Source organism: Ctenopharyngodon idella, chromosome 3 (assembly GCF_019924925.1).
Source record: "Ctenopharyngodon idella isolate HZGC_01 chromosome 3, HZGC01, whole genome shotgun sequence".
Taxonomy (NCBI): domain Eukaryota; kingdom Metazoa; phylum Chordata; class Actinopteri; order Cypriniformes; family Xenocyprididae; genus Ctenopharyngodon; species Ctenopharyngodon idella.
This window is the reverse complement of record NC_067222.1, coordinates 37,547,801-37,573,149: the sequence shown is the minus strand read 5'-3', so window position 1 is coordinate 37,573,149 and position 25,349 is coordinate 37,547,801. Positions and strand designations below refer to the sequence as shown.

The 25,349-nt window shown below is 42.3% G+C and overlaps 1 protein-coding gene across 13 annotated transcripts in view; it reads left to right on the top strand.

Annotated features, from left to right (window-relative positions):
- Positions 1-25,349, top strand: part of LOC127509187 (uncharacterized) — a 71,410-nt gene that overhangs the window by 18,574 nt on the left and 27,487 nt on the right. The gene's annotated exons all lie outside the window — the stretch shown is intronic.

Sequence of the window (25,349 nt, the reverse complement as noted above, 5' to 3'; positions counted from 1 at the left end):
CAAAAAGAGGCTCTGTGCCTTAAATAATCTAGGAGGTCATGTATTACTTTTTTTGTCATTAACATTTTTGCATTGCTAAAAAGGCATTTCTAAGCATATATTTGATATCTCAGTCTGTGAAAGGAGGATTTTTCTTTTGTGCATTGTTTTTTTTTTTCTACAAAAACAGGAAACAGTCTGTATATATGATATATTTAGATATAGATGACACTGTTATGTTTTTGTTTTAAAATCTTAAACAGGAAAAAACTTAGCTTGGACAGTTCATAGACAGTACTTATCAGCCTGTTTAACAATACTGTCAAACAAATGATAGACACGCTTAAAACTTACATTATATTTGTATGTAGACCTTAAATGACATAAGAGATTTCTACAGAATATGTAATACCTTTCAGTGTAGATGTGACTTTTAGTTCTGTTTTAGGATTTTGATATCATCAACAACAAAATAATATCATAAGAAGCAAGTATAGATTAGTCATTTGGATGATTGCAGCGCCATCTGCTGGGCGTTTACGTGAAGTTCAAAAACAGGCTCAACTTCCATGACATCATAAACTGGAATGACAGCAAACATTTACATTTCTACATTTTTTTTTTTTTTTTTTAGCTTTGTTTAATAGTAAGCAGTATGGGATACTGAGGACGTTTTTCCTCCTCTCACATCTACTAAAGTCTACTGTTACAAGGAATTTAAATTTAAAAGGTTCACCCAAAAATGAAAATAATGTCATTTATTACTCACTCTTATGTCGTTCCACACCCGTAAGACCTTCGTTGATCTTCGGAACACAAATTAAGATATTTTTGTTGAAATCCGATGGCTCAGTGAGGCCTCCATAGCGAGCAATGACATTTCCCGACACGCTGATTCATAACGCTCCGAATCTTCCTGAAGCAGTGTTTTGAAATCGGCCATCACTATATAAGTCGTTATTTTGTTTGTTTTTTTGGCGCACCAAAAATATTCTCATCGCTTTATAATATTAATATTGAACCACTGTACTCACATGAACTGATTTAAATATGTTTTTAGTACATTAATGGATCTTGGGAGAGGAAATGTCATTGCTGGCTATGGAGGCACCACCAGCTCTCCATTGCTCTCTGTCTTTGAGAAGCTTGGCTGTGGTTGTGTTGCAGCCTCTTCCATCTCTTTTAGTTTATTCTCTGTATAATCTTATTCGAATAAGTAAGGTTGTGCAAAAAATGCAATTTATCCTCTGTGTCAAAATCTGCAGACATAGTCATGAACTGTTTTGTGTTGAGCGTGCGTCTTCCTCTGTTTGTAAATACATCCCTGTGTTTCCGGGTCATATGTCAGAACGCCAGCTCCTGCGTCATCACCACACGCATGCGTCGTGGTGCTCTCGTGAACGCGCATCGGAGACTGATACGGAAAAGAAGAAATTGTTGCATAAAGTCCTTATTTTGTTTGTTTGTTTTTTGGCACACAAAAAAGTATTCTCGAATATGAACAACTGTGAACTGATTTACTCACATGAACTGATTTAAATATGTCTTTAGTAGCTTTCTGGGCCTTGAAAGTGTTAAATTGTCTTGCTGTCAATGGAGGCCTCACTGAGCCATCGGATTTCATCAAAAATATCTCAATTTGTGTTCTTAAGATGAACGAATGTCTTACGAGTGTGGAACGTGTTGTGGCAAATACGATGTTCCTTCAATTCTGGTCTCAAAGAAAACTCTCAGAGTCGAATCTCCAGGTCCCAGGAGTTTAACTTTATTGACAAGCAACAAAGTGAGATGCCAGCTCCACATCTGAATCTGTCTAGCCAGGGCACAGTTTTTATACATTTTTCTTATCTGTTAAAACAGTGTAAGATCCACCTCTACAGTTCTTTTCCATGATCTCATTTACAGGTGCTCTCCTCCCTTTCTCTTCCTGGAGACTCCCAAGTACTCCCCAACATTTTCACCACAGTCACTTCACCAATTAAACTGCAGGTGTTGCTTATGCAAGAGATGATTCTCTTTGTAAGGGTGGCCGACTGCCAACTAGTCTACATCTTTTGACTTAATCTCTCGTGGTGGAATTCTGCCAATTGATGGTCAACACTTTCTCATAGGCAAAATGAAACATTGAAGCCTTTACGTGACACCCTTAATAATGATCTTATTCATTTCACATCCTCCTGTTGTGTGGTGGAAAACTACCAGCAAAATATGCTTAGTGGCCAAGCTAACTTCTCAGATACATCTGACCCTTACAGTCAGGCCTCAAAACACTTCTGGCTTTTATAGTAAGCAAACTAATTCTACAATTGTTTTCTTTAGGAGAGATAAAATACTTTGTCAGATCCCCCCTTTGGGAATCTCTCAATTCTCATTGCCCTTGCCCAGAGTGCAACCTCACAAGTCAGCCCTCTCATCTTCTGTCTCAGGACCAATAGTGGTCCTTTTTACTGCCAAATGGCTGCCTCATGTGACTGCACTCCAGAAGAGGACAGAGTCAAACATCACTGCCCACAATAGGGAAGTGTAAAAGGCTCTGCCTCCCTTACTAAACACTCTAGGGGGTCAACAAAATCAAAAACAAATCAACAATTTGTGTTAAGGATATTAATTTTGGTGCACTGTTTTTCCCACGGTGTCAGAGGAACTCGGTGGGTGGCTCCTGGAGCGCTATCTGGGCTGCTCCACCATTGCCAGAGGTACCCTGGTTCTGCCTAGGGCACTATCTGGTGTTGGGGCTGACAGCAGGTTTTTAAACCACCAGTAGAGTCTGCCCTTGCTGCCAAGCACTGATGTGCTCGTCGATCCTTTATTCTCTTGAGTTCCAAGAGACTTTTCAGTAGATTAGTAAGTGCACATTACAACTTCAAAGTAATTTTAGTAATTAAACCATTCAGTCAGTAGCTCTCTTTGTTTTAAAAAGTAAAGTAATAAATGAAATTTAAGAAAACATTCTTGTCATTTCCCTCTAAATCTGGTTGCATTACCTCGTAACACAGATAATGACCTGCTTCATCCCCTCTCATTCATATAGTGTAATATAAGTATAATAACTTGAACAAACATAATAATAATAAAAGATAAAAATGAAAATAAAATCAAGAAGGTGTTACAGGTGAGGCTCCCTCTTTGTGGATGGTTATATTGTGTTTGATCTTGGACTGTTTCCTGTTGTTGATTCTCTGCTGCCCGCACCGACTATTGCCTGTTTATTGGATTGTGATTGTACGCTACCTGTCCTGACCTTTTGTCTGATATTTGGACTGTGTATGTTTGCCACCTGCCTCGACCCAAGCCTGTCCCTGTTTACGATTCTGTTTTGCCTTCTCCATTGCCCTTGCTGTGTCTCGACCCTGTACTGTTTGACTCTGGCTAAAATAAAGCTCCAGACGGATCCTCACTCCGCTGACTCTGCATTACAGAAGGGGGTTTAAGCCAAAATAATAAACAAAACACCTAACTATCCCTATCCAGTCCCATACGAAAACACATTGAGAGAAGCATCAGGCCAGCTCACCCGATGGGAGAGCTCAAGAAACTCCTCCACATACCTCTCCAAAGGCCTACCATTCTGCCGTAGGCCCCAAAGATCGTCCTCAGCCAGGATCATGCTTTTGCTTAGGTTGGTTCTTCTGTCACATAACGGTGATAAGGAACTCTCAAGACGAGGCAGAATACAGGAAGGTAGACTTTTACTTCCAAATAGCAGGAGAAACTCAGGAAAAAACACTCTACATACAAACGAGAACCGACAGAGACAGAAGGAGAACACAGGGTATATATGAACAGCAAACAAAGGGAACATAACAAGATAATTAATAAGAAACACCTGAACTCAAACTGTAACCAAGGGAACTAAATAATGGCAGGAAAAACTGAACAAAGGAGGACATGTGACAAATGACGAAACAAACAGAAAGTCCAAAACAGATGTAACCCTGACAAACTGCTTGTGTTTCAGTGTGTGCAGATGGAATAAAACCATCTGTAACATTTCTCTGCCGATTCTCTGCGCGCTTTAACTCTCAATGCACCACAACTGCTCCTGACAAAAACACAATTAAATGATTTGGCAGTTTGGCAGGCAGTGGCGTGCACAGACCTCCACAAGGGCAGGGGCGCAAGCGCGTTCCGGGGGAGAAATGCAAACGCGGGGGCACCGCGATGCAACCGCAAAGGGAACTTTCACTTTCGCGATCAAAGGGGCAGGGGCTCAAGCCCCTGGCAGACTGTGGCAGCCCGTTCTGGCTACTTCAGCGGTAGGTGTTGGCTACTTCTGTTTCAGCCTCCCTTGCTAGTCGCTCGGCTCAGGGTTTTGCCTCCCCTCTCGTCAGGGTTGCTTCTGGTCAGGGGGCCTGCTTTATGCTTAAGAGTGTGAGTAGTATGCCCAGCGGCCTCCTCACCTCTGTGCAGTATGTATCTTAACTCCATTGCTACTAGGGCTTTTAGCAATGTTGAGTATGTGGTTCGCTGGCGGTGTTTAGCATAGCCATTTGTGTAGGCTTTCTTAGTTAGCCTCCCTGTGGTCTCCTGAGCGTTGTAGGTTTCCTCTCGCTTTGAGAGTATGCTCTTTGCTGAAGCCTCCGCTCTCTGAGCTTAGCAGTATCTTTGTGAGTGGCTCCTTGATTTTTTCAAGTTTTGGGTTGAATTTTTGTCCACTCTCTGTTGATGCCGCTATTCATCCAGAGCTACCTCCTTGGGTCTCTCTAGATTCTCTTTTTTCTTACTTCCAAGCTCCATGCATGCTTTACACTTTTACTGCTAGGGTCGAATGCGTTAATTCTCCTTCCTGTTGGTATTGGAGTTCCAATACTGTAAATGAAAAGACATGAAATAGTTCTTATCAATAAATGTTTATTAATTCATAGCCTAATGCAGCAATTATAAGTAAACTCTCAAAACATTATAATTATGACATTACATATTTTAATTTTCATGTAACAGATTAAAGCCAAATAAGCCTGCGATAACCCGGGTTGCGTCAACAGACGATGATCATGTATCGACGATGGCCAGAGATATTGTCAAAAGCATCAAATATTGGCAATATTAAGAGGATTTGGCATTTCCATTTAATGTAGGCATGTTACATTCTTCTAGTCTATTATTATTACTATTAGATTAGGCTACTTTTATTATTAAATCAATATTAATAAATTTGCCCCGCAATAATTTCATAGCGCATCACCACATAACTGACGTGCTGTGAGGATAATAAAAGATTAGGCTATTAGCTCATCTTTGAAAATGTTTTAAACATTTTTTTAGGTCTATTATACAATGAATTATAGGCCTATAATTAAAATGATTAATAGTCTATAATATTTCCTAACACTGACTGCAATCATCAATGAAACTTAAGACCTACTTCAAGCACCGACTTAAAAAATACAACCTGTTTAACACGAAATACTATTATTCTCATTTGTTTCACTATATATGGGCCACAAGAAAAATAATGGAATAAATTAAGACAGTTATATACCGTTATCAGCATATTTTGTTGAAATCCGTCTCTGAGAGAATATGGTCCATTAATGCAGTGTCAGACAGCTCCATCACTTTTTACTTTCAATAAACTTTGAATAGCCTACTGACCGAGGTTAAGCTTTCACCGGCATAACTCTTGCGCAAAGTTTGCACGTTGCTTCTTGTGTGATATCCATTGGCTCCCCTTCTTGGTTTAAAACTGAAAGATTTACAATATTGTGATGTATCTCTCTCTTTTTAAATTAATTTATGGTTAATGCACGCTCAAGTAGTCGATTGTTTCCGACAGCGCCGACTAGTGGTTGAAATAGTCGATCTCTCGACTACTCGACTAGTCTATGCAAGCCCTAGTTTGGAGAGAACATTTATCCTATTAGGATGGCATGTGTTTCAAAGCGTTGTGTTTGCTTTGAGTTCTAACCTTTTTGCCCTACATTTGTTATGTGAGCTTTACCTTAATGCTGCCACAGGTTAGCACCTGTTCTCATAATAGCAGGCCTTTGACATTAGCCTCTATTTAGAGAGAGTGGTGACTATTATACATATTCCCCCAGTTAGGGTTTATTTGTGTCACTGAGTGCATCACCTGTTGGATTGCATACTCAGGGTAGTGTTAGAGCTGCTCTCGCAGTCTGGTTTCTATTAGCTCCCTTTGGTGATCTTGACAACAGCTATATTGCATATAACTTGGAATGTAGGCTGTAGTGCTTTTAGCCTCCTTCTAGTTTAGCAGCTTGTGTTTTTCAAGTGCTGTTGTTATATGATTATAGTTTGCTCACATAAATTTACACTGCCACAGGTTTATGCTATGTGTCTGTTTGAGGTAGTAGGCCTTGGTAGGCCTCCCTTAGACCACGTTGGCATTTATTGGTTCCCTGTAGTCACTTTTATTTGGGTACATTGCCTGTTGGAATGTGTAGCTATAGCTCAGGTTGTAGTTAGCTTCCCACAACTGTTACTGGGTTAGAGCTGGTTCCCTGTAAGCTTGGTTCGCTTATTTTCACCAGCTGGCGCCACGTGTCACTGGAATGCTAGGCCCTAATAAGGCCTCCTTTTTAGCTGACATGTTGGCAGGATGCTTGTGAATTCCATTACCACCATTGGCCACGCCCCACCTCTGCTTTGAGTAGGCCTTTGGCAGGCCTCTCATGGAGTATGGTGGCGGAATATGCATTCCTTCTCTCAGTATGATGCATGAAAATCTTACTGAGGTTTAGTTTTTCTACATCTGCCTCCTTGAGTCTGGGTTTCAAACTCTAGTTGAGCTAAATAGCTACCTAGTATTTAGGGTGGTTCTATTTCTTGCTCCTAGAACCCTAATGGCCACTAGACTAACGGCGTATGTTTACAGGTATTCACCTTTTGAACATACTGGTGTATGTAATAGTGTACTCCTCTCGCTGAGAGAGTTACAAGTGTTTTCTGAGTACACTTCTGGTTGGCCAGGGCCCCAGGTGATAATCTAACCTTTTGGTTCGGTTATTTGTCCTTCCTGGTGCTGGAAACACTGCCACGGGCTGATGCCACGTGTCTGGTGAGGTCATAGGCCTGTCTTTGGGGCTTTCCTTAGTGCGTGATGGCGTATTTTGTACTCCTCTTGCTTTAAAGAGTAAAAGGGTTCTTTTACCGAGTACACTGCTCGTTGGATTGTGTTAGGTGGACTGTTATGTGGCACTTTACAGTCTCATTTGCTGTTACTGAAGTCATATTTCTTGCTCCCAGCAAGACAGGTGTTCAAGTACTCTACATGTGGGTTTGAGTTGCTTACTGCCTTTTGCAGTCGCTCTTACTTGCTGTCTTCTCTGAAGAATGTGTTTTTTGAGACTCTGTATTCAGACAGAGTTGGCCAAGACTGAGTTTGTCCTATGTCAGGTTAGGTCAGCCTCCCTGGTGGCATTGGGGTGACTGTGTCCCCCTTCTAGTGACTGGCCGGGGTTCCCTTCGGTTCCTTGGCCACATTCCCTTAAAGGGACCTTCTTTCTGCGGAAGATTTGGTCCCAGAAGCCTTGGAGCAGCCTTCGTAGGCTTTCTGAGGAAGGCCTCTTTGAGGTTTAGCTTGGGCTGTTGGCCGTAGGGAATGCTGTCACTGACAGCCTTTGTGTGACCAGAGGGTGAGTTGCTATCTGGCGTTTATCTCAAAACTGCTGGACGTTTGTCTAGCCATCTTGGCATGCACTCTCCTCAAGCATGGCGGCGTGGGTATATTGTTCCCCATAGCGTACTGAAACGCAGAGTTGACAAGATTTTAATGACGGTTGGTTTTCTGTGTCGGTTTTATTTGGTTACAAGATTTCAATGACAGTTTTTTTTTTCCATTACGAGATTTCATTGATGATCAGCTTTGCTCCATTATGAGATTTCAAAGATGGTCGGTTTTGTTTCATTACGAGAGTTCAATGATGGTCGGTTTTGTTTCTTTATGAGATCTCAATGACAGTTGGTTTTGTTCCATTATGTGATTTCAATGATGGTTGGATTTGAAACAGTTCAAACTGTTGGTTTTGTTTGTAAATAATATTTTAAAGTATATTAAAATAGAAAACCATTATTTTAAATTGTAATAATATGTATATATATATATATATATCAAATGTCGTTTATACTTGATGCATCTTGATTCAAAGGAGACGTTCCGATGGGAGCGCGGGTGGATGGGGTTTATTCCATAGGTCTATCCAGAAACAGCTGTTTTACCTCTAATTAAAGGAATGTAGCAGGTGTCACCTGCACCCCAGCAGTGTGGGGGCACACCTGGTTGAATTAATTTGATTCAAAGTGGTTCAGACAGGGCTGCCTGCGCCCTGGCATAGCATTCAGACACTCAACACACATTAAGGCTACTGAAACTGAGCACATGCTTAGCTGGGACTCGGTTTAGTGAGGTATGGGGGAGGAGAAGCCTGTTTATATCAAGGAGGTCTGGAGAGAGTTATCTGTTAACATTCCATTCATCTCAATGGTATTTGCTAAGCATAAGCAACAGAAGACCTGCATGGTATTTGTTCATGAACTTTTAGATTTATTTTGTGTATGGCCTACGCTACGTAGGTGGGTCAGTGACATAAGAAAAAAAAGATTAAAAAAAAACTTAAAAATTGTAAGATTAAAAATATCTAAAAGATATTTTAAAATGAACAAAGACATTTGCTTTACTGTTTCAACCCCCTCTCTCTTGCTACAAGGGCCATTTGGAAGGCTCAAAGGTGTTCATAGTGATCAAGTCCTGTAGGCCAAAATGTATATACATTGGGGGTCTATGAATTGTCACATCTTTAGCACAGTGGGGGAAGTTTTAATTTCCTGATTGGTCAGTTTGAATGTCTCATATTTGGGTTTCAGTCACATGGTCAAGGAAGGGATAAAAGAAGATTGTAACTGTTGCTCTGTCTCTTTTTATTCTCTGCCTCTTTTCTTGGGCACTCTCTGGCCCTCTCTCTCTCTCTCTCTCTTCCTCTCTCACTCTCACTCTCTCTCTCTATCTTTCAGGTAACTTTTTACATACATGCTGGGTACGATTAATGGTATATGATTTTATCATTTCATACATCTATTTTGTAATTATTTTAAGTGCAACCATAATCAGATATTGTCATGAAACTCTTTCTATTACAAATGATGTGCTAACTAGTTTTGAATTGGTATTAACTTTGAAGTGCTACAATATTGTCACACTATAGAAACGCTTTCCCACATATTTTTCTATTGTAACTGTGCTTATTTCCGTCATTGGTATAAGTTGCAGTGGGTGGTTATAGACAAGAAATGTACAGTTTTCTACCATCTTGCTGATAATGTTTCTTTAGTCGCTCGGCAACCCTACAGTCTGAACCCCTGTAGGCGGTCCACCTTTACAAAATCGAGTGTAAAAAAAACCAATGTGGCGAGTTTATATAATCTTTGTGTTTGTTTTTGTTTAATGGGGTTTTGAAATTTTAAAGTACTTTAGAGAAAAGTTTCAGTTTAATGACTCTGAAAATGTCATGTGGTGTAACCAACAAGTACACAACTAATCACATATTGTCCTTACACCTTCACATTTCACCATACATGTGAGTCAAATAAGTTTAATATAATTCATTAAATTAAAATAATATAATTAAAGATTTACTTTACTGCAAAAATGTGCATTATTTTAATTCAGACAAGAGGTCACACAGTGACTTATCGATATTCTACTGGTCACACGTCTTCACATGACACGAATTCACAGGTCAGAGTTCACCAAACTTGAACTTTGGAATGTGCAGATATGCAAAACCAAAGTCACTTGAAGGCAAGCCTGCAACCTTAGCCGAAAAAAGCATAATGCCTGCTAACGCTGCGGGAAACAGGAAAGGAGACAAGACACCATTTTTTAATTGGATGTCAATGGAGGAGAGGCTTCACTATGCTGAATAAACCACTTTTGTGAGGAAATAGCTAATAATTTAACGAATCGACAGGCCATCGGCTAATATTCAACATGTTTGCTCTTCGAGTAATAAACTACCTATTACCAGTTACCTATATTTTATTAAAACATTTGAATAAATACTAAAAAAATATGTCACGACACAGGGACAGTTCATACAACTTCTCAAACGATGCAGTTTTCAGGAGACTTAACGTCCAAAAAAAAAAAAACTGTATTAAAATCATGGTAATGTTTACAATGCTGCTTCATTTTTTTTTTATATGAATTTAATATATCACAAAAATATTATATCACCCAGCCTTAATCCATAAAAACCCAACAGAAAATTCAATATATATTTTTTTCAAACACAGGCCTATTTTACACTTTTGAGTTTCTTTTTTAGTTTTCCTTTGTTCTCTGCAACTATCCAGCACAGTAACAATACCCATTATCCAACATTTGCCAGCTAGCAAGAATTTTTCCCTCAAAGAATAATACATTTTTTATGCTGTTATGAATAAGGTTAGTGTAATGATGGGTCGGCAGAGCGGGGATCCATTTGCAAGCTTTATTAAGAACAGTATTTACACAGGTAGACAGGGGCAAAGGCAGGAACATAAACCAGGACAGGCAATGGTCGAGGCAGGCGGCAGGCAAACAGAATCAGGGTACAGGCAAGGATCAGGGCAGGCAGCAAACAATCACAGTCCAGGAAACAGGCAAAGATCAGGGCAGGCAGCAGAGAATCACAAAGAATAAACAATCCAACCGGAAACCAGGAAACAGTCCACAAGAAAACGCTCAGTAATGATCACAACAGCAAATCAAGACTTCGCAATGAGGTGGTGTGTGTGTGAGTCCTTTATAGTCCAGGTAGTGTGCTAAGCTGTATGTGGCAACTGGTGATTGGTGTGGAGTGTGCATGTGATTGGCAAGGAGGATTATGGGAAATGGAGTCCAGGAACTGACAGGAACAGACAGTGAACGTGACAGTTAGGAGCAATACAAAAACATTATAAGATGCATTCCCATATTCTCTTGATTGCTTGTGTAGCTTAGACATATCTACAAAATCCAGTGCAGCAATGTGTCGTGTATAAAAATGATAAATTAGAACAGACTTGCTACATAATAAAATCCCTGAATTTATAACAGCACACTTGTATTTTTCACACTACTGCATATGAACCAATAATTGGTTAATAATGTCTCCAATATCCATTCCATTAATGACCTCTTCAAATCTATTGAATCTAAAAACCTCTTTTTATGAAATATTCTCATCTTCAGTAAAGATTTTGAGCCAACCACAGCACTGCAGGAGGCTGAACTCTGGCCTGCCCTGCTGGATGAGGCTGAAGCAGAGGAGGGTGAAGTGCTGAAGTGTGCTTGGGAAAACAGCCAGCAGGTGATGTGAGTGCTGACAGCCTACGGACGGGCATCATCATCAGGCCCTCGACCTTCAACACAGCCCCTCCTCTTCCTCTTCCTCCCCACAGTGTGAGCCACATTTGAATAATACATACTCGTCTCCAGCAGAGACAGTCCAACCTCTTCCGAACCAGGGCTAAACAAGTACAGTGTCTGCTCCACAGTACGACTCATGTTTACTACAGACCCCGACACCAAGCACAGATGCACGTCACATGTGTCAGCAATTGAATTGCTATGCAACGCAATGCATTTTTTCTAAGAAATGCTGACCACAACCATTTCATCATTCACTATTTCCACATGCTGCACATTTCCTAATACAGAATAAATGTCGACACATTATTTTCGTAATCTGGCAGAAATATCTACTGGAAATTTAAACTTGCACAAGAGGTTGACACAAACCTTAAGTAAAACATGTAGACTGTCTAGACTCATCACCTGCAAAACCGGTCTGGAAAAACTGTGATCTCACTCTGCATGAATGTGGTACAGAAAAAGAGAGGTGCCTAACCTTTAGATGTGGTGGGTCAACACAAAAATATTTTAAAATGATGATTTGCATGAAAAGGTCCATATGGGTATCAAAATTTGAAAGGGTCCTTGATTATGATTTCACTTTTTTAACTTTTTTAATGTTGCTGTTTGAGCATAAACAACATCTGCAAAGTTATGACGCTCAAAGTTTTAAAAAAAAGGAAAATATTTTCTTTTACAGAAATCGCTTTTTAAGGACTACAACAAATGAGGGTCAATTCAACGCTGGATTTGCACAAAAGATTAACATGACGGCACATGCTAGTCGATGAGTTGAATCAACTCCACAGCAACTAGATAAATTTATCCACTAACCGTTCAGAAACATCCAGATGCATTCAAAAAGTTGTAAGTTCTTCTTGAGTCTCTCCATCAGTGTCTTACTCCAGTTTGAACAATATAAGGCTGAACACCGTTACTAACAATCATCATTTTGGCTGTCCATAAGCCATAAGATTATATCACAATAATGTAGAGATGGTCAAGAACTGGAACAGGCCAAAATAAGCAATTTGATGTTATCTTCTTGTCCTACTAGTTTACTTTTATGTAATATATAATAATTTCAAAAAAAAAAAAAAAACACTAAAGTGACAGTATTTATGGAAAGTGTCTGTCGAGAATTCAGCTTTTAATGTAAATCCCACTCCAGTCCACAGATCAACAAACTCAGACATGCCAAGAATTTCATTTAATCATGATTATATGAAAGCAAAAACAGCTATAGTGGCAGATATAGTGACAAAACATCACCTATAAACTGGATAATCTCAGTTCTGTCATGACGACTCTCGGAGTGTTTGGCATGGTAATGGGTATGACAATGTTGATATGTTTGGTCTTGACAGAATAGATCTGCTACACTGCTGCTGCTTTATTGCTGCTGCTGCTGATTATTGCTGCTGCTGCTGCTGCAGAGCAAGTAGGGACTTGCTATTGCCAATACATACACGACACTCTGCTGTGAGCAAGTAAGACATGCTGCTGCTGTACAATATAACGTACATGAATTACCCGTTGCAGATCTATACAGGTGGAGCTGGGGAAAGTGGAGGGTTTCTGAAAGCGTGCTGCACTGCTAAGGCAAATGCTAACTCATGTATTTGAAGATTGAGCATGCAAGCTCATTGGCTACTAATGCAGCAGGAGCCAATCATCTGTGTCCTATAGATAATGATGTGATTATGAGCAGGTTGAGTTAAAGGACCTATTAGCCTGTGCATTAGAGTTTCATGACAGAACTTTGTATTTGGCACCAAGCCCCAAACTAAATGTTGTATTAACACAGCAGTGCTCAAAACAATCAATAATTTATTCTGTTTTACATTTTATTATATATTATCACAAATAATTCAGGTCACACAATGACCTTATTTACAATCACAGAATCAATCTTCAAGAGAAAGATCTTATCAAGGATTAAAAAGCAGCTGTATTCATGTCACGTGTGGTGGTTGCAGTAGAGATGACGCACACATTTAAATAATTTAATAATACAAATATGAATACCCTAATTTAATTTAATCATGACTGTCTGCAAGATCACCAAAATAGTGAATAGAAAGATAATGTGATATGAAGTGAAGACTCTAACCCTATATGCCCAGACTTCACCTTTCATCCAGTATGTCAACTTTATAAGTGCTATAAGACTGAGCTCAAGATCTGCTGTGAGCCCTGAAGCAAAGACTTTCTGTCTTACACACAAAAAAAGGAACTACTAAACCTTTTTTTTTTTTTTTTCAGTCTGAACTTAGGCCTGCTCTCTGTTATTTTAAATTAAGTGTTTTATTGAACAGATACTGGTTTACATCTGCAAAATAACAGACTTAAATTGGTTTCTTCCATATGTGATGCTTAAATAATTTTTTATTAGTCTCAGGAAACCACGCTCACAGAAATATTTACTTCTGTTCTTTTGAACTTTCTATTCTTTGATGAATAGAAAGTTCAAAAGAACAGCATTTTTATAGGATTTTTTGCAAATGTCTGTTTTGATCAATTTAATGTGTCCATGTGGAATAAATGTAAAAAAAAAAAAAAAAGAAAAGAAAAGAAAAGAAAAGAAAAGAAAAGAAAAGAAAAGAAAAGAAAAGAAAAAGAAAACGTACTAACCCCAAACTTGTGAATGGAGGTGTATATTGTTCAAAAGTTTGGAATCACTATGTAAATTTATTGTTTTTGATGTTTTTATTACAGTAAAGATAATGTTTACTGTTATGTATTGTTATGTTTGACAATTCCTTTTTCAAATAAATGTTCTCCTTCTTTCTTTTTATCAAAGAATTCTCCATATGCAGCAAAGTGGAGACCTTGAATTCATCAATCCATTTTAACATGCTTTTCTAATAGTTTGCCATCCAATAATTAAGTTATATTTCCGTCTTCCCTTTTTTGATCTTATATTCGAGTAGCTTTTTCTTAGAAACTCTGTCTAAAGGGCCAGTGTCTCAGAATGTCCTCTGATGCAGGTGAAGCTGGTGTTTAGCGTGTGCTGTTCAGTGCTCCAGCTGAGCACCAGTGAGTGGTCTGTTTCGCAAACTAGAGATTCTAATATTTACTCATTCTTATGTTGTTGTGCATCTAGGCCAATCGACCACATTTCTCTCTGTGCTGGTTAGATCAAGATGCTTTCTTCTTTTGTATGGGACAGTATTCATCTCTCAACAGAACAACAGACTGATGAGTTTCTGAAGAAATGCTTTTTTAAGAAGGTTAACTAATAGGATTTTACAGTATGGTCATTTTTAAAACTAAAATTTTTGACTTGCATTCTAATTTCCACACTTCATTAAACCACATTTTCAACTGTGCTAATAATAATAATAATAAAGGTTTCTCCAGAACCAAATTAGCACATTAGAATGATTAGACTGAAAAGGTTTTCTAACCTGGAGCAATGGATGCTGTAAAAGGGGCTTTGCCATCACAGTTAAAATTTGAATTAAAAAAAAAAAAAAAAAAAAAAAAAATATATATATATATATATATATATATACAGGTGCTGGTCATATAATTAGAATATCATCAAAAAGTTGATTTATTTCACTAATTCCATTCAAAAAGTGAAACTTGTATATTATATTCATTCATTACACACAGACTGATATATTTCAGATGTTTATTTCTTTTAATTTTGATGATTATAACTGACAACTAAGGAAAATCCCAAATTCAGCATCTCAGAAAATTAGAATATTACTTAAGACCAATACAAAGAAAGGATTTTTAGAAATCTTGGCCAACTGAAAAGTATGAACATGAAAAGTATGAGCATGTACAGCACTCAATACTTAGTTGGGGCTCCTTTTGCCTGAATTACTGCAGCAATGCGGCGTGGCATGGAGTCGATCAGTCTGTGGCACTGCTCAGGTGTTATAAGAGCCCAGGTTGCTCTGATAGTGGCCTTCAGCTCTTCTGCATTGTTGGGTCTGGCATATCGCATCTTCCTCTTCACAATACCCCATAGATTTTCTATGGGGTTAAGGTCAGGCGAGTTTGCTGGCCAATTAAGAACAGGGATACCATGGTCCTTAAACCAGGTACTGGTAGCTTTGGCACTGTGTGCAGGTGCCAAGTCCTGTTGGAAAATGAAATCTGCATCTCCATAAAGTTGGTCAGCAGCAGGAAGCATGAAGTGCTCTAAAACTTCCTGGTATACGGCTGAGTTGACCTTGGACCTCAGAAAACACAGTGGACCAACACCAGCAGATGACATGGCACCCCAAACCATCACTGACTGAGGAAACTTTACACTGGACCTCAAGCAAAGTGGATTGTGTGCCTCTCCTCTCTTCCTCCAGACTCTGGGACCCTGATTTCCAAAGGAAATGCAAAATTTACTTTCATCAGAGAACATAACTTTGGACCACTCAGCAGCAGTCCAGTCCTTTTTGTCTTTAGCCCAGGCGAGACGCTTCTGACGCTGTCTGTTGTTCAAGAGTGGCTTGACACAAGGAATGCGACAGCTGAAACCCATGTCTTGCATACGTCTGTGCGTGGTGGTTCTTGAAGCACTGACTCCAGCTGCAGTCCACTCTTTGTGAATCTCCCCCACATTTTTGAATGTGTTTTGTTTCACAATCCTCTCCAGGGTGCGGTTATCCCTATTGCTTGTACACTTTTTTCTACCACATCTTTTCCTTCCCTTCGCCTCTCTATTAATGTGCTTGGACACAGAGCTCTGTGAACAGCCAGCCTCTTTTGCAATGACCTTTTGTGTCTTGCCTTCCTTGTGCAAGGTGTCAATGGTCGTATTTTGGACAACTGTCAAGTCAGCAGTCTTCCCCATGATTGTGTAGCCTACAGAACTAGACTGAGAGACCATTTAAAGGCCTTTGCAGGTGTTTTGAGTTAATTAGCTGATTAGAGTGTGGCACCAGGTGTCTTCAATATTGAACCTTTTCACAATATTCTAATTTTCTGAGATACTGAATTTGGGATTTTCCTTAGTTGTCAGTTATAATCATCAAAATTAAAAGAAATAAACATTTGAAATATATCGGTCTGTGTGTAATGAATGAATATAATATACAAGTTTCACTTTTTGAATGGAATTAGTGAAATAAATCAACTTTTTGATGATATTCTAATTATATGACCAGCACCTGTATATAGGCTACTGACACACACACACACACACACACACACACACACCACACACACACACACACACACACAAGATAACAGCTGCAGTGTTCACCACTATTAAAATCTCATGTAAAACCTCACTGTGCCCTCCTAAACACACTCCTTCACAGATCATCTAGCTGCGCAAACATCTGATTCTTCAACAGCTGGCTCTTTTCCACAGAGCAGTCTGCTCAATGGCCATGGGAGGAATCAAGGGTAAATTAAAACCCAAACAAATGCTGTCATTTAAGTAGCACAAAAAACGGATTATCACATCAAAGAGTGTCCTTCCCAATTCTAGCGGTCAATATTTGCTCCATATTACACTTCTGCTGCAATGCTGATCTAAAGGATACAGCTGTATTACATGTGCAACATCCAATTCAGTGTCCTAGTTTGTAAACAGGATTGTTGGCAGCAGGTTACGTGAACACATCAGCAGAACACAAAGATAATCTTTTTTTTTTTAATATATATATATATTGTGCTGCAACATTTTTTCTTGGGAAATTTAAATATTTCTTGAGGCGTATGGTTTCAGATCATTGTTTAGCCCTTTACAGTGCACCCATAGACTGTAAAGAAAAATGGACGTAGTGTCCTTAGTGACTATCTCCTTAGTAGTCAGGCTAAGGAGCTATCTATCTATTTATCTTAGATACTATCTAAAATATTAATAAAGATAACAAGTTATATCATTTAAAAGTTCTAAAGGTTTACTGTCAATCTACGGTGTCTGTTTTACGATATAAATGCTCCAGAAACAGTAATATTGTAATTTGTGGTAAAATGTCCATGAGCGTCCATTGAAAAACATCCAACAGCACTTTTTGTCCACAAAAGCATTAAATCTGTGAAATATTGATATATTGTCCATTGTTTGTATCATATTTCTTCTGAACGATCTGCTCTCCATCATCGATCAAGAAATTATGCAATCTGAGGAGAGTTCATGTTGTAAAACGTACTCGGTTACTTACGTAACCCTTAGATACGGAACGAGTACTGCTTCTACTAGCCGTTAGGCTAAGACGGATATGGGGAAAACTCCTTTTCTCCGTTTTCTGAAGCCTTTTTCAATCACGCAGTGAAACTGCACAACCATTGGTTCGTGGAGTTAAAGTAAATGAAACAATGGCGGCATGGCAGGGCCGCGCAAGCCTATGGTGAGCGAGTCTGCCAGAGCCCGCCAAAAGGGGCGGGGTAACTGGCTATATAAGCGAGCGTCTCACCTAGGCAGACTGATTTATTCGACTGAAGCGCCGGCATGAGTCGTCCCGCAAACAGCACAGCAAAGTACGCAGTACTCGTTCCGTATCAAAGGGAACCGAGGTTACGTAAGTAACTGAGTACGTTTTACAACATAAACGCTGCTCAGATTGCATAATTTCTTGAACGATGATGGAGAGCAGATGGAGAGCAGATCAGCCTAGGTGCCCAAATGGGGACCAAGAGCAAGTAGAGGAGCAGTGAAGCTAAGGCCGGCGACCCAGGCGTAGCCGAGGTCGTCCATGTATAGTGTAGCTTCGTGGTGAGAGTCACGCAGAAAGCACCTGAGCAGGAACGTCTAGGTTGTAGAACCTGACAAAAGTGGACGGCGAGGCCCAGCCGGCCACCGCACAAATTTCTGCGACAGACACACCACTGGACCAGGCCCAAGAAGAGGCCATGCCTCTAGTGGAGTGTGCTCTAACTCCAATAAGACACTGGAGTCCTAAGGAGGAGTAGGCAAACGCTATTGAGTCCACTATCCATCTGGATAGCCTCTGCTTCATGACCGGACAACCTTTGGTGCGGCCTCCGAACCATACAAAGAGCTGTTCCGACTGCCTAAACGAGGCGGAACAGTCAATGTAGGTTCTTAGGGCTCTGACTGGGCAGAGCAAATTCAACTCCTGCTCATCCTGTGACGGAGGAAGCGTGGAGAGGGTGACAACCTGTGCCCTGAATTGGGTGGAGGGGATCTTAGGGACATAACCATGTCTCGGTTTCAGGACGACTTTGGAGTCGTTGGGCCCGAACTCGAGGCAAAAAGGGCTCACAGATAGCGCCTGTAGATCTCCTACCCGTTTGACCGATGCCAGAGCTAGGTGCAGAGCCGTCTTTAGTGACAGAGGACGCAAATCGGCAGTCAGAAGTGGTTAAAATGGAGGGCCTTTCAGCCCTCTGAGAACCGTGGACAAGTCCCACGTGGGGACAGTGGGGACAGAAAAGGGTTCATCCTTCTAGAGCCCTTCAAGAAACGAACAACAAGGTTGTTCTTGCCCACTGTCTGCCCAGCTATAGGAGCATGAGAGGCTGCTATAGCCGCAACATAGACTTAAGGGTAGAGGGCGTTCGGCCTCTATCCAATAAGTCCTGGAGGAAAGACAATATCAGAGATATGTTGCATGTGAACGGGTCTTCACCACGGGTTGTGCACCAAGTGGTGAAGACTGACCACTTAAAGACTGTTCCGTTCGCCTCAGAGAGAAGGTTCTGTTGATGGTGCTGTTGACAGCAATTGGGCCATGTCTGGGAACCAGTGCTGGTTTCTCCATAGAGGGGCCACCAGGAGGACCCTGTGTTTCCCCTCCCTGATTCGCTTGATGACCTGGGGAATCAGAGCGATTGGGGGAAAAGCATACAGGAGAAGGCTGGGCCAGTCATGGGCTAGTGTATCCCTGCTCCTTGAAAATTAAGTTGGGCAGTGATAATTGTCTTCAGAAGCGAAGAGGTCGACCTCTGCCTTTCCGAAGATATCCCATATCATCTGAACCGTCTGGGGGTGGAGCCTCCACTCTTTTGAGGGGAGAGTGCTCTGTGACTATGTTCAGTATGCCCCGCACATGTGTTGCTCTCAGGGAGAGCAAGTGGCACTGAGCTCACTCCAGTAAGCCCGTCACCAGAGTGTAAAGGGGCTTCGAAGAGAGCCCACCCTGGTGATTTATGAAGGAGACCACCGTCATGTTGTCTAAGCGGACGTGGTGTCCCACCAGAAGTTGCAGGAAAGCATGAAGAGCTTGACATACCGCCATCATTTATAGACGATTGATGTGCAGCTCGCTTTCTGTGCTCATCCAGGTGCCAAAGGCCGGGTGCCCGTCACACAGGGCTCCGCAACCTGTCTTGGAAGCATCTGTGAAGATTACCTTCCTTTTGCCCGTCATTCCCATCGTCATGCCCTGCCTGTACCAACAGGGGTCCGCCCAGGGGGCCAGGGCCGTTACGCATGACTGGTTTACCCTGATGCGGTGGCGTCCGAGACGCCAGGCATGGGGCGGGACTCAGGGCTTCAGCCAGAACTGCAGTGGGCACATGCGAAGCAGGCCCAGCTGTAGTACTGGTGAGGCTGAACTCATGACACCAAGCATTCTCTGAAACACCCTGAGTGGCAGAAAATTCCTGGCTGTGAAGGTTGCCACAAGCTGCTGTATGGCCAGAGCGCACTCCGGCGAGACTACAACCTTCATATTGGTCGAGTCGATAATTGTCCCCAGGAACGAGATACGTTGGCTGGGGGACAATGAGCTTTTGGCAAAGTTGACCCTGAGCCCCAAACACTCTAGATGGTTGAGGAGGAAGGATCTGTGCGACACTAGCTCTTTCTCTGACTGGGCTAGTATGAGCCAGTCGTCGAGATAATTCAGCACGCGGATCTGTCTCAGAGGGGAAAGAGCCACGTCCATACACTTTGTAAAAGTGCAGGGAGCTAGGGACAGCCCGAACGGAAGGACCGTATATTGATATGTCGTCCCCTTGAAGGCAAATCTCAAGAAGCGCCTGTGATGGGGGGCTATCTGGATGTGAAAATAAGCATCTTTCAGATCCAGAGAAAAGAACCAGTCCCCTGGATGTATTTGTAAGAGGATCTGCTTCAAAGTAATCATTCTGAATGGGTGCTTTATCAGGGCCGGTTCAGAAGTCTGAGATCGAGGATGGGTCTGAGACCTCCATCTCTCTTGGGTACAAGGAAGTAACGGCTGTAAAAGCCCGACTCGCTCTGGGCTGGGGGAACCACCTCTAGGATGTGCACGTCCTTGTGTTTTATTGTGTCCGCTATCACAGCGGTAGGTCGCCAGGGCGCTTGAGCGGGCCTTGTGCAAATAACAAACACTCTGTTTCCCGCACCTAGAACAGAACGAAGTGATGGGAATTTTAAACAAGGCAGTTTGGGGGGTGGTCCGGCCGCAGCGAGACTTAAACCTGCTCTCTTCCTGTTTGAGAGATCAGGATGACTTCTGAGGCGCAGGATCCAGCACAATCTTGGGCCGGGGTCCTTGTCGCTTTGGAAGGGGATGGCGCCTAGCAGAGCATGATCGCTGCCGGGGTTCAGGCCGTGCAGTGGGTGCTGAGCCGCCGGTGGCATGGTTTTGGCTGGCTGCTGAGTCGGCGCAGGCTTGGGGCGACTCGAGGTAGCTGAGCTAGAGCGCTTCGGCAAAAAGTGTTGCATGGCTTGGGACGACTTTTGTGCAGCTGTGAAACGCTCAGCGAACCTGTCGACTGCAGGTCCAAAGAGGCCAATGGGGGAGACCGGTGAGTTGAGGAAGACGGTCTTATCCACGTCCTTGATCTCAGTCAAGTTGAGATACAAGTGGCGCTCCAACACCACTAAACTGGCCATTGAACGGCCGATAGCCTGGGCTGTCGTTTTGGTGGCACGCAGTGACAAGTCCGTGGCACTGCACAGCTCCCTGAACACAGCCGGGTCGTGCTCACCTCCGTCCATGGCGCGCAAGAGCTTGGCTTGGTACACTTGTAGTACCGCCATGGAGTGAAGCACAGACACCGCCTGACCTGCCAAGGTGTAAGCTCGGCCAGCGAGGGCTGAAGTCGTCCGGCGGGGCTTAGAGGGATGAACAGCTTTAGTTTTCCATCCAATGGCAGAGGGCGGGCAGAGGTGCACAGCCACTGCCTCGTTGAATAGAGGAAGTATGTCATAGCCTTTTTGCTCGGTGCCGTTAACAGTAGAGAGTGCATGAGAGGCAGATGAGTGAAGGTGGGCAGAATAGGGGGCGCGCCACGATTTAGTCAGCTCATCGTGGATCTCTGGAAAGAAGGGCGCAGATCGCTGAGGAGGGATCTGGCGGCGCCCGGGGAGGAACCACTCGTCTAAGCGGCTGTGTGTGGGCTCTTCAGGCGCAGACCACTCCAAACCGAGCTCCTCGGCGGCTTTTGATAGAACACGGATGAGCTCGGTGTCTATCAAAGCTCTAGCGTCGATTGGCTCAAGCGGCGGCAAGGGGGCGGGGTCATGAGCTGAGCCCGTCCAATCCTCGGCGTCCGAGGCCGCTAGGGACATGCTGTCATCCAGTGGCTCTTCGTCAGATCCCCCGAACGAGACCATGTCACTCGCATAAGCAGAGGGATGCTGGTCCGGGCGGGAGAACGAGACGGGGGAGACCTCTCTTTGTGGAGAGAGAGAGGCACGCACGACCTGGTCTGGCATGAGCTCACTCTCATCCGAGCGCTGAGATCCTCTGCCCCGCTGTTTTTTCCTCACAGGCTCCTGGGAGGAAACAAACGGGAGCGCGAGAGGGGCGGAGTTGCTCTCTGAAAAGAAAGCTATCCGCGAGTGCAAAGAGCCCAGGCTCATGTTCGCACAATGTGAACAGGCCATCTCAGTGAGCGCGGCTTCTGCGTGGGCTTTACCCAGACATCACATGCACTCACTGTGCCCGTCGTCAGCGTGCAGAGGTGTTCTGCACGAGCCACAGCCGTGATGTGACATTTGAAACAACGTCGCTTGGAAATCGCTTGGAAATTTGCTCTAAATTTGCTCTTTCAGATCGCCCACAAAGCAGGGGAAGCATCGTCCAATAGACGTGCTCAAAACTATAGGCGGCTCGTGAGCGAAGCGCTGACCGGGCTGCTTGAGAGCGGCGCGGGAAGCAGAGCTGCCAGAGAGCGGCGAGCTGATCCGACTGCTGAGAAGCGGCGCGCTGATCAGAGCTGCTTGAGAGCAGCGAGCTGAGAGTGGCGGGCAGAGGAGCGGATAGCTGATTCGGCTGCTGAGAAGCAGCGCGTTGATCAGAGCTGCTTGAAAGCGGCGAGCTAAGGAGACGTGAGCTGGTCTGGCTGCTGCAGAGCGGCTAGCTGATCAGCTTGCAGGAAGGCGAAGTCGGCTTCAAGTCTCGTAGTCCAGCGAAGAGAAGTGATCGTCGTATCTGAAGGAAAATTAATCAGTCTGACTAGGTGAGAAGCTCACTTATATAGCCAGTTACCCCACCCCTTTTGGCGAGCTCTGGCAGACTCGCTCACCATAGGCTCGCGCTGCTATTGGTTCGTTTACTTTAACTCCACGAACCAATGGTCGTTCAGTTTCACTGCGTGGTTGAAAAAGGCTTCAGAAATCGGAGAAATGGAGTTTTCCCCATATCCGTCTTAGCCTAACGGCTAGTAGATGCAGCACGAGTGTAGTATCGAAAGGGAACTGTATACGATCGTTGGACTCTCACAAACGAATGAGCCCGCATCCAAAGTATAATATAGTGCAGCAGTTTTAGTTATAATATCCGAGCAGTGCTGTCAGATTTTGTGGTGTCTTGAGAGGCATATTCTCCAGCCATTGTCATTGTAGTAAATCTGACGGACAAAACTTTTAGCCAACACCAAGATGATCAAACAACGTGTGTTCTGTTTATCTTCCGCATGTGTGCACATGTACACAGACGCATATCTGTCTCGACCATATAACCGCACAGCAAGCCATATTATTTGATAATTGTATGAAATAATCCCGAAAAAAGCACAAACACGGCAGAGATGCCAAGTTCAGCGGCTAGAATTACCTGAGGTGACGTGAGGGCTCACAGACAACAGACAAACGGCTAGTGGTGACAGCAGCGGCAATCCACCTGTCACTCAAGTAGCCACCCCCTTAATTATGCAGAATTTTAAGGTTTAATATAATTTAAACGGATTAGTTATAAAAAAATAAATAAATAAAAAATGAACCCTCCACACAGTTGTCATGAAGGGAAAAATTAGCTGTATAGACCAAAACCACTTTTTGTACCAGACTGTAAACACATTTTTTTTCTGCTGTAAAGTTAGGCATTTTACCATGGGCGAGATACAGATTTGACTCCCTTTTTGGAGCCTGTCTCTAGTGGGCCAGTTGATTGTAACGACTGAGACAAATCAGACACAATTATTTGTTATAGTTAACCAATAATTGTTTAAAGCACTCTGGGGCCTGTCCCCCATCCCCCGAGAAGTTCTCAGTTACAAGTTTTATTGCGCTAAAGAATGTGGATGCCACATGGAAGAGCAGAGAAGAGACACAGAAACGTGCATCTTTCCTGCATTTTCCCCACAGAACACAGACTTTCCTGCATTAGTTTATAGACAGACCGTTCTATAAATGAACATGCACATCCCTAGGAAATGGTATCCATTATTGCTGTTGTTGTATTGCACTCATTGTATTCACATGTTTTATGATACATGTAAGGTAACTTCAATTATGCCATGTTTAGTGTCTATGGGTTCGTATCGAGAAGATTTAAATGCTTGTGTATGCGGTATGTCCATACCTGTGCAACACATCAGTATTACAAGAATCTTTAATAGTTCTTCTTCAAAACTCAGCCAGTAAATCTTGCTCGATCATAAAAGCCCCGACAGGAGGCGTGTTATCACCCGGAAATACAACATCTTCATTGGTCCGGTCAACAACTAAGAGGTGTGACTTTGACCAGAGGTTAAAAGCCAGTGAACAATGCCACTCCCTCTCTTTCCTTGCTTCTTGGACGACTGAAGAGACCCCCTTCTTGCTGCAGGCCTGTAGGCCTAGGCCTGCAGGCCTCGGCCTACAACCCAGCCATGTGCTCATCTATAAGTTTTCATAGTACTTCATCTAATGCAGAAGATACTGGCAACAACTTCGGACCGTACCATCAAGATTACAACCCAGCCGGCAGATCCGATGCTCCTCAGCCTAAAGGCATCTTACAAGTATCGTACATTTGAACACTAAACAGCGATTTAGTATTGATTTGTAAAACTTACCTTTGTCAGCAAAGGTGTTTTATTACTGAGGAAACTGATGATTCTTTTCCAGATTGTCTTTGACTTTTTCCTATAGTTCCATTCCCGGTTCCACTTCCGGTTCAACTCTATCATTGCTCATTCTTACCTACGTATGTGTGTGACCTGCGTGTATGTTATGTGTTTCTTAGTTTAGTTATGTGTTTGTGAGTTAGTTAATAAAGATTGTGCACAATACATGTTTGGTTCTGACTCCGTCTGCTAATAAATTGCCTCTTAAGTGATTTAGATCCTGACTACATGCTCTGAGTAGTACTGTACAATACGAATGTTGTTTTTCCATAACCTGGAAATGAACATTTCTTAGAATTAATAAACAATCAACACTGAGTGTTCACTGGACGAACAGGTTAATTGATTGTAATATTAATGTAGCTACATCCAGTTAATCTGATTAACTGATTTACATATTCATAATTAATCATAATTAATAATCATAATGAGTTATGAATAATTATTAATATTTCCCCTTAGAGTTAATTCGCTACATGATGAATTGCAGTTTAAGTCACTTCGGTGTTGGCTTCAAGAGAGACCGTGGGAGGTTTCCGCTTGAGTGCATCTCATGAAAGCATATCTGTAACTACGAACGGTTAACAAATGGTCATGACTGAGATACCCATTTCACATATGGGGAACAGGCTGCAGATAAATAAATGATAGTTCCTCTTACAAAAAAAAGAAAATTAGATACTGATCAAATGCATTAAACACGTTGCATACATACTGAAAACAACCTTGGCTATTAGGAGTTACAATCAGGATTTGCTACCAACAGTGACAGTATAATTAGTTTTATCTGTCAATCATGCCTTAAATGCAACATATATAACCCACCTCGTAAATACTAACT